This window comes from Bos javanicus, chromosome 4 (assembly GCF_032452875.1).
Source record: "Bos javanicus breed banteng chromosome 4, ARS-OSU_banteng_1.0, whole genome shotgun sequence".
Lineage (NCBI taxonomy): Eukaryota > Metazoa > Chordata > Mammalia > Artiodactyla > Bovidae > Bos > Bos javanicus.
Window position 1 is genome coordinate 77,451,924 of NC_083871.1, and position 11,335 is coordinate 77,463,258.

The 11,335-nt window shown below is 40.1% G+C and overlaps 1 protein-coding gene across 4 annotated transcripts in view; it reads right to left on the reverse strand.

Moving 5' to 3' along the window:
* Positions 1–10,229, reverse strand: part of OGDH (oxoglutarate dehydrogenase) — a 66,711-nt gene extending 56,482 nt beyond the window's left edge. For all 4 annotated transcript variants that reach the window (XM_061414431.1, XM_061414429.1, XM_061414432.1 and 1 more), the window contains exon 1: positions 10,133–10,229. The gene's annotated coding sequence lies outside the window, so the exon portion shown is untranslated. The remainder of the gene's footprint in view (positions 1–10,132) is intronic.
* Between the last annotated feature and the right edge of the window lie 1,106 nt (positions 10,230–11,335).

An 11,335-nucleotide genomic window follows, 5' to 3' on the forward strand; every position in this document is an offset into this window, starting at 1 on the left:
GAACAGTCTTTTCAACAGATGATGCCAGGGGAACCGGAAATCCACATGTGAAAAAATGATTTTGGACCCCTGTTTTACACCGTACACAAAATTAACTCAAAATGGATCAAAGACCTACATGCAAGAGCTGACACTGTAAGACTCTTAGAAGGTTTCTAACTTTCAAAATGGAGTAAATCTCCAGAACCTTGAGTCAAACAATGTGCCTTAGGACACCAAAAGTACAAACAACAACAACAAATTGGACTTCATCAAAATAAAAACTTCAGTGTTTCAAAGTGAAAGTCGCTCAGTCGTGTACAACTCTTTGTGACCCCATAGACCAGGCCAAAATAGTGGAGTGGGTAGCCTTTTCCTTCTCCAGGGGATATTCCCAACCCAGAGATCAAACACAGGTCTCCCGCACTGCAGATGGATTCTCTACCAGCTGAGCCAGAAGGGAAGTGCCTAGTGCTTCAAAGGACACCATCAAAAAAGGCAGTCTAAAAAGGAATATATGCAAATTATACAGCTAATAAGGCACATGCATGCAGAATATTAAGAACTCATGACTCAAAAATGTAAATATAACTCTATAATGAAAAGTAACCCAATCAAAAAAACTGCCAAAGGATACAAATAGACATTTTTCAAAAGAAGACACACAAACGATCAGTAAGAATGTTAAAACATACCCAATATCATTAGTCATAAGGCAAAAAAAAAAAATTGCAAATCAAAATCACAACAAGATAGGACTTCAGGCCCACTAGACTGGATATAATCAATACAATCAAGTGTTGGAGAGAACAGAAGAATTAGAACCCTCATACAATCCGAGTGGGAGTGTAAACTGGTGCAGCCACTTTGGAAAACAGTTTCTCAAAAAGTTAAACATAGAATTACCATGTGGCTCAGCAACTCCACTGCTAGGTATACAACCAAGAAAAACAAAAACATATGTCCACACAAGCCCTTGTACACAGATGTTCACTGCAGCATTATTCATACTAGCCAAAAAGTGGAAAAATTCAGAATGTGATAGAGCCATACTATGTAATAGAACTAAGCAATAAAAAGGAATGAAATACCAATACATCCTGCAACACAGATGACCTTTGAATATATTAAGTGAAAACAGTCATTCACACACAAAAAACACAATATTGTATGACTTCATGTATATGAAATGTTCAGAACAAGCAAATTGATACAGACATAAAGCCCAGGGTTGGGGGCAGTAAGGATCAGACAGGACTGATGGGTATGGGCTTTCTGCATTGACAGGTGGATTTTTTACCACTGAGCCATCAGGAAAGCCCAGGTATGGGTTTTTTGGGGGAAGGGGGAGATGAAAATATTCTAAAACTAGATTATGCTGATGGCTTCACGACATTATGGTATACTGTAAGACATTAAACTGTACAGTTTAAATGGGTGAATTATATGGTATATGAATTATACCTCAATAAAGTTTTTTTTTAAATCTTTGTCAACAAATATGCCCAACCCTAAACTTCATTGATTCTTTTTTTGGCTACACAGAATGGCATGCGAGATCCTAGTTCCCCGACTAGGGACTGAACCAGTGCCCCTCTCCACCTCCATGCAATAGAAGTGTGGAGCCCCAACTGCTGGACCACCAGGGAAACCTCTCAATAAAGTTGTTTTTTAAAAAGTCTAAGGAGAAACACGAATCTGTCAATATCAATAAAGTACACAAAGTGACACTCTTTGTAACCGTTAATTTCAATACACAAGTATATAAATCTATACATTTGAGAAAAATAACATTAAAAAAAAAAAGCAAAAACTAAAGCAAAATTTGTTTTTAAGGGTTAAGTGCTCTGCCCTTAGGAAAATAAAACAGAACTTTATCTGCGCCTAAACATTCCCCAGTTAGGCAGCACACACTTTACCCAAGGTCACCTCCCCATTCACAGGATGGGGAGATAAACTGACTCCTGACGTCTATGACCGTCATGCTGGCTAGGCAGAGGAGTAATCAGAGGTAAAAACAGCTTGGACAGTTTCTCAGGACATGAGTCTTTGAGGGAAAAGCACATGCATAGTTAAATGGTTGTTACCACTGTATGTTGCCTGAGAACCATTTTAAAAGTACAACTTACCTTGAAAGGCGGTGTTTTTTTTTGGGGGGGGGGGGGGCGCGTTTCAGACTCAAGATTCTCATAACAAGTCAAGAAAACAATGCTTGCTACATACCCACGGCTGTTACTCCAATATTCTAGCTTTAGCAGTGATACAAAGACATTAGGTACAGAGAGAGCACAAATACCAATTCTCTTTTACTGGCTGAGAATCTAAGGAGAATTCAACATCTTTCACCTGTGATGCCTCATCAACCATAAACTGAGAGGGAGGTAATGCAGGTTACTCTTAAACTGCAAAGGTATTTTGCCATCATTAGATGAGTGGTGGCTGAGCCTGCAGGGCAAACAAAGCAGAATGATCCTCACTATGTGAGCCTTAAATGTGCCACTTGATCTATGGTCAGTTTCCTCTGACATAAAGTGAAGGGAACAATCAGTCCTGCTTTCTCAATGTCTTTTGTAACTATGATACAAAAATGAAAGAATTTTACACACTTTAAAAATACTTTTATGACTAAAGGACAATTTACCAGAAAAACAAAAAACCAACCAACCAGCCAAACAAACAAACAAAAAACAAGAAAAGCAATCCTGCAGCTAATGCTATCTCTTAAAAAAGCTGAAGTTTCCAAGGTAAACCTAAACAGAAGTAAACTTGGAGCGGGTAACTGACCAGACTGTAAGGAAGGACTTCCACCTCTGAACCAGGAACCCTAAACAAGCTTCAGTGCACAGGCCTGAAGACTGAGCTGTCCTTCCCCAGACTGACACTGTTAGCAGAGGTGCCCTGACTGTGGTGATGCATGGTATAGGTAAGCTGGCATCTTTTAAAGGTGTTAGTTAAAGTACAAATTATTAAAATTTTATGAAAAGAAAGGGCAGTTGTCAATATTTATTAAAAACTTAAAAAGTATATACAGAACTTCTGTTTCCCACTACATGCAGCTAATAATAAGAGATGTTTCATTAAAAAAAAAAATCACGATTCTGAAAGGTGGAGAGGAGACAGACTGGGAAGGGATCTTGGGGCCCAGAGGACTCAGAATTGAGTTCTCATTTTCTTTTTGCCTCATATATTCCAGGCTAGGTGCTGAAGAAGTTGGCAACCCAGAAATACCAACTACTGTAGACTCAAAAAAAGCTGCAACGTAAGTCTGCCCTCTCAGGCCAGCGGACTGAGAATGGGGCAGTCTAGCAGGACAGGATATTTTTAGACAATAACCACTCTACTGCAACCAACCCCACAGAAAAATGGTGGCCCGCTCCCACTCCACCTGGTAGTATCAGAGAAGATCAGCGACTTTCATCCCCACCAGTGACAACGACCCCCTCCCCCCAACAACATTAGTACAGGCCAGGAGGGAGCCTGGATTTTACTGCCCAGCAGCACAAGGCAGGCTGGAATCACAAAGGTCTAACTGAGAAATTACCACACAGCAGTGACAAGGAATCCCTACCCACAGATACCAAGGAGGCCAGGTGAGGAGCCTCTGCCTCCACCCAGTAATAACCAGGCAGCACCTCCTATCCCCCCAGCAGTGTCAGAAGCCTGTTCTGTTGCGCTCACCAACACTAAGATGACACACATTAGAATAACGTGGCAAAGCTGTAGAAGAGCCAGCATCAATATGCTTCCACAAGCAACTATGAACATGCTTGAAACAAATGAAAATAGCCTCAGTAAAGAAAAAGAAGATATAGAGATGAACCAAATGGAAACTTCAGAACTGAAAATTACAATAACTAGCATAAAAAACCTGATAAACATGAACAAAAGGAATTTCCCATTCTGAACAAGAGAAAATAGACTGGGGGAAAAAAACCAGGGCCTCAGGGACATGTGGGACTATAATAAAAGACCTAATGCTGCATATAAATGTCATCAGAATCTCATGAGGAGCAGAAAGGGGAAGGGGCTGAAAATGTATTCAAAAAAATAATGGCTGCAAACTTTCCAAATTTAGCAGAAGACATAAACTTACAGATTCAAGAACCTGAGAGAACCCCAAACAAAATAAACCCGAAGAAATACATTCCACGATACATCATGAGCTTTTGAAAACTACAAACAACTCAAATAGTATATTTCTCACCAGAAACTATGAAGGCCAAGAGAAAGCGGCACAACACTTTTCAAGTGCTGAAAGAAAATAACTGTTAATCCAGAGCCCTATAGCCAGCAAAAACATCCTTCAGGAAAAAGGGGGGAAATAAAGATCTTAGATGAAGAAAAACTAAAACAATTTATGGACAGAAGATTTATCTTAAATGAATGGCTAAATGAAATCCTGTAAACAGAAAGTAAATGATAAAAGGAAAACTTGTAACATCATGAAGAAAGAAAGAACAAAAACAAAATATAGGTAAACATAATTTCCTTTCCTCTGCTGCTGCTGCTAAGTCGCTTCAGTCGTGTCCAACTCTGCGACCCCATAGATGGCAGCCCACCAGGCTCCCCCGTCCCTGGGATTCTCCAGGCAAGAACACTGGAGTGGGTTTCCCTTCCTCTAGAATCTTGTAAATGATGTGTAATGGATGAAGCAAAAATTACGACACACCTGATATGGTTCTAATGCTGTGTCTGTAGAAGAATTATTTAAGACAATTTTAAGTGGAGTAGGATAAAGTGATGTAAACAGAGATATGGTTTAAATATTTCACTCAAAATGATAAAATGATGACACTAGTAGACTGTGATAAATTATGTACACACAATGCAATACCTAAAAATCCACTAAAAAAGCTACACAGATACACTAAAAAAATACTACATGTAATTAAAAGTGGAATTTAAAAATGTGTTCAAGTTAAAAAAAGAAAAATGTGTTCAAGTAATCCACAAGGGGGCAAGAAAAAGAAAGCAGAGGAACAAAAAACAAAAAAGAAAATAAAGAATAAAATAGCAGATATAACTCCTAACATATCAATTATTACACTAAATGTAAATGATCTAAATATACCAGTTAGAGACAGGCAGAATGGATAAAACAACAGGATCTGATAATATAAGAAATTTCAAATATAACAATACAGGAAGCTTGGAAGTGTAAGGATGAAACATTATGTATCATACAAACATTAAGCAAATGAAAGCAGGAGTTTATTTCATCATCTAATACTACTACTATTATCAGACAAAATAGACATCAGAGCAAAGAAAATTACCAGAGATACTAATGACAAAAGATTAATCTACCAAGAAAATACAGCAATCTTAAATCTTAAAATATAGCAATCTTAAATCTATGTCATACCAAACAACATAACTGCAAAATATGTGAATCAAACTAATAAAAGTGAGTGGAGAAAAAAACAAATTTAAATTATAGTTGGAAACTTCAACTCCTCTTTCAACAAGAGACAGAAAAGCTAGATATGAGGTCAGCAAGGAAACCAAGAAACTCAAAAGTACAAACTACAACAACTTATCCAGTTTGAAATAGCTACTCAAGAAATTTCATGTGTAATTTAAAAGCTCCTGAGAAAACAGACTCTAGGAAATTTCCTGGCACTCCAGTGGTCAGGACTCTTTACTTCCACTGCTGGGGGCATGGGTTTAATCCCTGGTTGGAAACTTAGATCCACATGTGGCAATGCCAAAAACAAAACAAACAAAAAACAATGCAATCTACCATACTGACAGGCTTGAAAAGAAAAACTGCATGCTCATATCAATAGATGCAGATAAGGCACTTGACAAAATTCAACCACCAGGATAAAAACTCTCAGAAAACTAGGAATAAAAGGGAACTTGAACTTGATAGTAAGCCTCCACAAAAGCCTACAGCTAATACATACTACTTAATTGTGAAAGAGTGACTGCATCTTTTTAAAACTGGGAGCAATGTAAGGATGTCTACTTTCATCCCTACTATTCAATATACTACTGAGAACTGTAGCCAGTGCAATAAGCCAAAAAAAGGAATTAAAAGGCATACAGATCAGAAAATAAGAAATAAAACTACTACTATTTGCAGATCACATAATTGATTATCTATGTATAAAACTTTAAGGAACCTACAAAAACATTTATAGAATAAGTGAATTTGCAAGGTCATAGGATACAAGATAAATATATAAAAACCAACTGTATCTCTACAAACTATCAAAGGACATATGAAAAAGAATTTTTAAAAAGGAAACTGTAAGTCTAACAAAACGTGTACAAGGCTTGTATGCTAAAAACTACAAAATACCAATGAACAAAATAAAAAAACCTAAATAAATGAGAGACATACCTTGTTGGTGGACTGGAAGATTATCTCCAAATTGTTACACAACTCTAGCACAATTCCTATCAAAATCTCAGTTAGAATTTCTGTAGATAGAGGTAAGATTACTCTAAAATTTATAGGCAAAGGCAAAGGAATTAGATTAGCTGAGACAATAGTAGTGGGAAGAACCGATTTACTTAATTTCAAAATTATGTAACTTCAATAATCATATTGTATGGTACTGATGGTGAGACAGACAAAAAGACTGATGAAACACAACAGAGGACTCTAAAACAGACCCGCACAAGCACAACCAAGTGATATCGGGCAAAAATGTAAAAGCAATTCAATGGAGGAAGAACAGTCTTCTCAACAAATGCTGCTAGTTGGATATTTATAGTGGAAGGAAAAAGAGAGAAAGAATAAACGGAAAAGAAAAGAAAGAAATCACTCAAGCTAGAATTCACACCTTATATAGAAATCAACTTGAAGTTGATTATAAATTTAAATGTACAACACAGAACTATAAAACTTATAGAGAAATATGTAACAGAAACAAGAGCGAGGTGGTCTTTAACTTGCTACTAAAAGCACAACCCAGAAAAAACAAAGTTCATAAACAGGACTTGACCAAAATTAAAAAAGTTTTTGCTCTCCAAAAGATCCCATTAAGAAGATGAAGACAAGCTACAGACAGGAGAAAATATCTGCAAACCACATATCCAACAAAGGACTAGAATGCTTAAGAAATTCTCAAAATGAAACATTAAAAACTGCAAATGATCCAATTACAAAATGGGCAAAAGATATTAATAGGTATTTCATGGAAGAGGCAAATAAACACATTCAGTATCACTAGCCATCAGGGAAATGCAAATTAAAACCACAATCACTACGCATCTATTAGAATGGCTAAAAATTTTTTAATGGTATTAAATGCTACCAAGAATATGGAGTAAGTGGGTCACAAACACATTATTGGTGGGAATGTACAAGAAAAGTCTGTAATAGAATGTAACAGAAAAGTCTGTCTACTTTTAAAAAAACTAAACATGAAACCACCCTATGACCTAGTGATTACACTCCTGGGAATTTTTCTCAGAGAAATGAAAACTTCTGTTCACATAAAAACCTGTATATATATATATATATCCTATGTAAGAGTGCAATGTGGGGCTGTTCAACACAAACATAATAATGTACTTTTGTGAATGAGAGCTGGCATGTCAAATGCATTCTCTAGAAAAATAACTGGTGTAATATTAAGATTTGTTTTCTAAAGTTGATACTGTCAGTTATTTTTGTGAACAGCCTGATGTTTGGGACCTTTTTTTCTCAAAATAAAAAAGTCCTTATTAAACCAAGAATTCGAAGGAAAAAGAAACCCCAAAAACCTGTATATAAATGTTTACAACAGCTTAACAGTCAAAGAATGGAAACCACCCAGATGTCCTTCAATGACTGGAGACTTAAATCAACTGTGGTACACCAATAGCCTCGTACATCAATAGCATCAAAAGCATAAAAATGAACAAAACTACTGATATAGGCAACCACCTGCATGCATTTTCAGAGAATCATGCTTAGCGAAAAAAGCCAACCCTAAAAGGTTACATACTGTACGATTCTCCTTATGTAACATTCCTGACATGTCAAAACTATAGAAATGGAAAACAGATTAGTGGTTGCCAGGAGCTGAGGAACTGCAGGCAGGATGGAAGTGGGTACAGCCATAACAAGATAACAGGAGGGACCCTTGGCATGACGGAAAGGTTCTCTATCTTGACTGTCAATACCTGGTTGTGATATAGTTCTGAAGTTTTTGTAAAAATGTTATTTGAGAAAATGGGTAAAGGGACAGTGGGATCTCTCTGCACTTTTGTTACAATTGCATATAATTGATTTGCATGTACAATTTCTCAAAATTACAAAATTCTAGAATAAATTTCTCAGTAATTGTACAATTATTCCAAAGTAAAACTATATAAAAATTTTAAAGAAGATGGTACAGTACTTTTCTCAAATGGGGCAGTAAGGAGTAAGGCTAATTAAAAGCAGATCTGATATACATAGATATATATGCAAGATACACATATAGCATGGTAAATATTGCACTTTTAATAAGCTGTGTGTTCAAATTCAAATGAAATCAACAGAAATTAATGTATTTCTGAAATTAAAGTTAGTCTTTAAAAGTAACTAAAATTTGGTGATGGCTGCTTACTATGAATACACTACAAACTAGTGAATTGTATACTTGAAAGAATGAACAGTATGGTACATGAATTATATCTCAATAAAGCTGTTTAAGGGAAAAAAAAGGTACTTGAAATGTGGAAAATGCTCTTCAAAATTTTATCAGGATACTCTAATCTTTCTTCAACTTTCAAAATCAGCTAATTTGCAAAGCTAGAATAAGTACTATACATTTTTCAGACCGTGAGGATCTTGCACAAAAAAACTGCAGTTTGACTACTGCACCTCTTGTTACAGTGCAAGCAAGACTTCATCCAGGCCATTTATCCTTTTAAAGCTGCTCAGAGCCCAAACCTGGGAGTCAGCCTCTACTTCCTGCTTCAAAGTACAGGTAAAACAAAGCAGAGAAACCCCAGGACAAAAGAGAGTTCACACCTCAGGTCTGAGTCACCTCTCCTCTGTCATGGGTGAAGGGCAGAGAGAGCAAGTTCTTGTCTATACTCAGTGTCTCGCCACCAGTTTTCTACCAAGCTTCGTCACACAACTTACACACACTGACTCAGGTAGCCTTGCGAAAGGAAAAGGGTACACTAGTGTGTTCCTCGAGGAAACGCGCTTCATCTCAACATGAACTACCATATCCCTGGAAGAAAGAAGCGTACTGACTACAGTAGGGTACTGCAAGCTAGTCTGCCCATTAAGGGTGTTGCCCCCAAAGAGTTCACAGGGAGGATGGGTACTCTGGGTACTAAGCGTGGAGGGATCCTGAGTATTTGGGCACTGAGCGCGCATGCAGCAGAGAAACCTGTCCATTAAGAGTGTCACCCTGAAGAGCACAGAGAATAGAAACGATGAGTGCTGAGTACAGTAAAGGTACTGAGGATAGTGGAGGTACTAAGTGCTGGAGGGTAATTCACTCAGGGTTCACCCCCGAAGAGCGCAGGGAGGATGGGTATGGGGGTACTGAATACACAGGATACTGTGGGCTAAGCCGCTCCTCAAGGGCGTCACCCCAAGGAACACAGGAAGGATGAGTACGACAGAGGAGTACTGCAAGACAGAGGGGTACTGCACAGTAATCTGTTCCTCAAAGGGTCGTCCCAGGGGCGAAGGGTCAGTCCGGACAGAAACCGACCAGCGTCTTCGCGCTCTGGGAAAAACGAATGCCCACAATTCACAGCTGGTTCTTCAAGGGCGCGCCACCCTTCCAGCCGTCCAGGCTGGGAGAGGACACAGCCTGACGACTCCCACGTGACGCCTCCTCGACCTTGGGGGTCACCCCTGCCGCTGCGCCCGTTCCCTCACATCCGCCGCGCAGCCCACCCCTCTGCCCATCACAGCCAATGGCTTGCCGCTCCGCGCCCCGCGCGACCTCTGCGCTCGCCCGCACCCGCCAATCTCCGCCCGCCAGGAGGCGCCCCCTGCACCATTGGCTGCCACGTCCGTCTGTCAGGCTCCGTCCCACCCACCTCCCCCCGTCAGCCCCGCTCCAGCCAGCTCCACTCCCTGTCACCGGGGCGGCGGCGACAACGAGGGTGCGGCGGCCTTACCCCATGCCAAGACCCTCGCCGCCTGCCTGACCGGCGCGGAGCCTCCCAAATCCGGCGGGACCCAGCCGCCGCGCAAGCCTACCTGTCTCCGGCTCAGCTCCACCCGAATGAGGCGCCGACACCCCACTCCGGGGCACCAAACTCTCGGCCCCGCCTCAGCGTGTGGCGTCAGCACGCCGCCCCGCCCTAAGACGAGAGGGGCCGCCCCAACCTCGTGAGCGGAGTCTTGACGTCACAGAGTCGCGCCCACAACTCCGGTGGCTCGGCCTTGGGGCGGTAGTGTTAGCTCCGGGGTTGTAGCTTGCTTTTGGCACGTCGGGTCCTGACCGGCTTGCGTGACAGTTCTGAAAGGGGTCTGCATGTTGCTAAGTACTGTCTCCTGCAGTAAGCTGTCCGGAGTCCTTTGATGGAGAACTGACCTGGTATGTGATGTCAGAAACAAACCTTGGTCGGCAGTGCGCGCTTGAGGCGCCGCAGGCAGTGACCCACGGAGTGAGAACCAGGAAGTCCTAACCCTGACACTAGGTTTTCCCAAAGTAGGCAACGGGCTCGCGGGAGTCTTCACTTGGTACATGGATGGTTTATTATGCCATTTCATCGAATACCAAGTGGTCATCCGCTTTTAGATGTTATTTTACTTACTGCTGAGAAAGGGAAAGAACAAAAACACTTTTACTAGGACACCTCAATCGTAGATAGAGCACTATTTTCAAAATGTGGAGGACAAAAATCTCAATTTTGTTGAGATATGGTAAGTTGTAAGCAATCACATACAGAGAAAGTCCTTTCAGTTCTTCAGTCTTTATTAGCAAGGGAAAAGCCTCATTTAATGCTAAAGTGTCTTTAATTCCATTTTTTCTTCTTTCCCTTTTCTGACCAAGATAAAACAGGCTCACAACTTTTGGTGGACAATAATATACGTAGAAGTTACTTGGTCTTCCTGATTTGTGATAGGTTATCTTTGAGATATACGGCAAGTAATAGGTTTTCTGATTTACTGTAATGCTAAAATTTTTCTTTTGTAATAAAAATGTCCATTTTAAAACTATAGTAACTAGATACTAGTATGGAAAGGTGGCATCCAAATGACTGACAGGAGGGAAAGGCTGTTCCACACTGTCTTGAATTGTTCCTCCGTGTTTATTCCCCACAATTTAAAGGCAAGGACTGTGTCATGTGGCATAGCTGGGGATACTGGGGTGACAAAGGGCAGTCATCTGGTCATAGGGATCTGACCTTGAAAGCTCCATAGAGGACACAGGTGTCTGAATCTGGGCCGAAATTC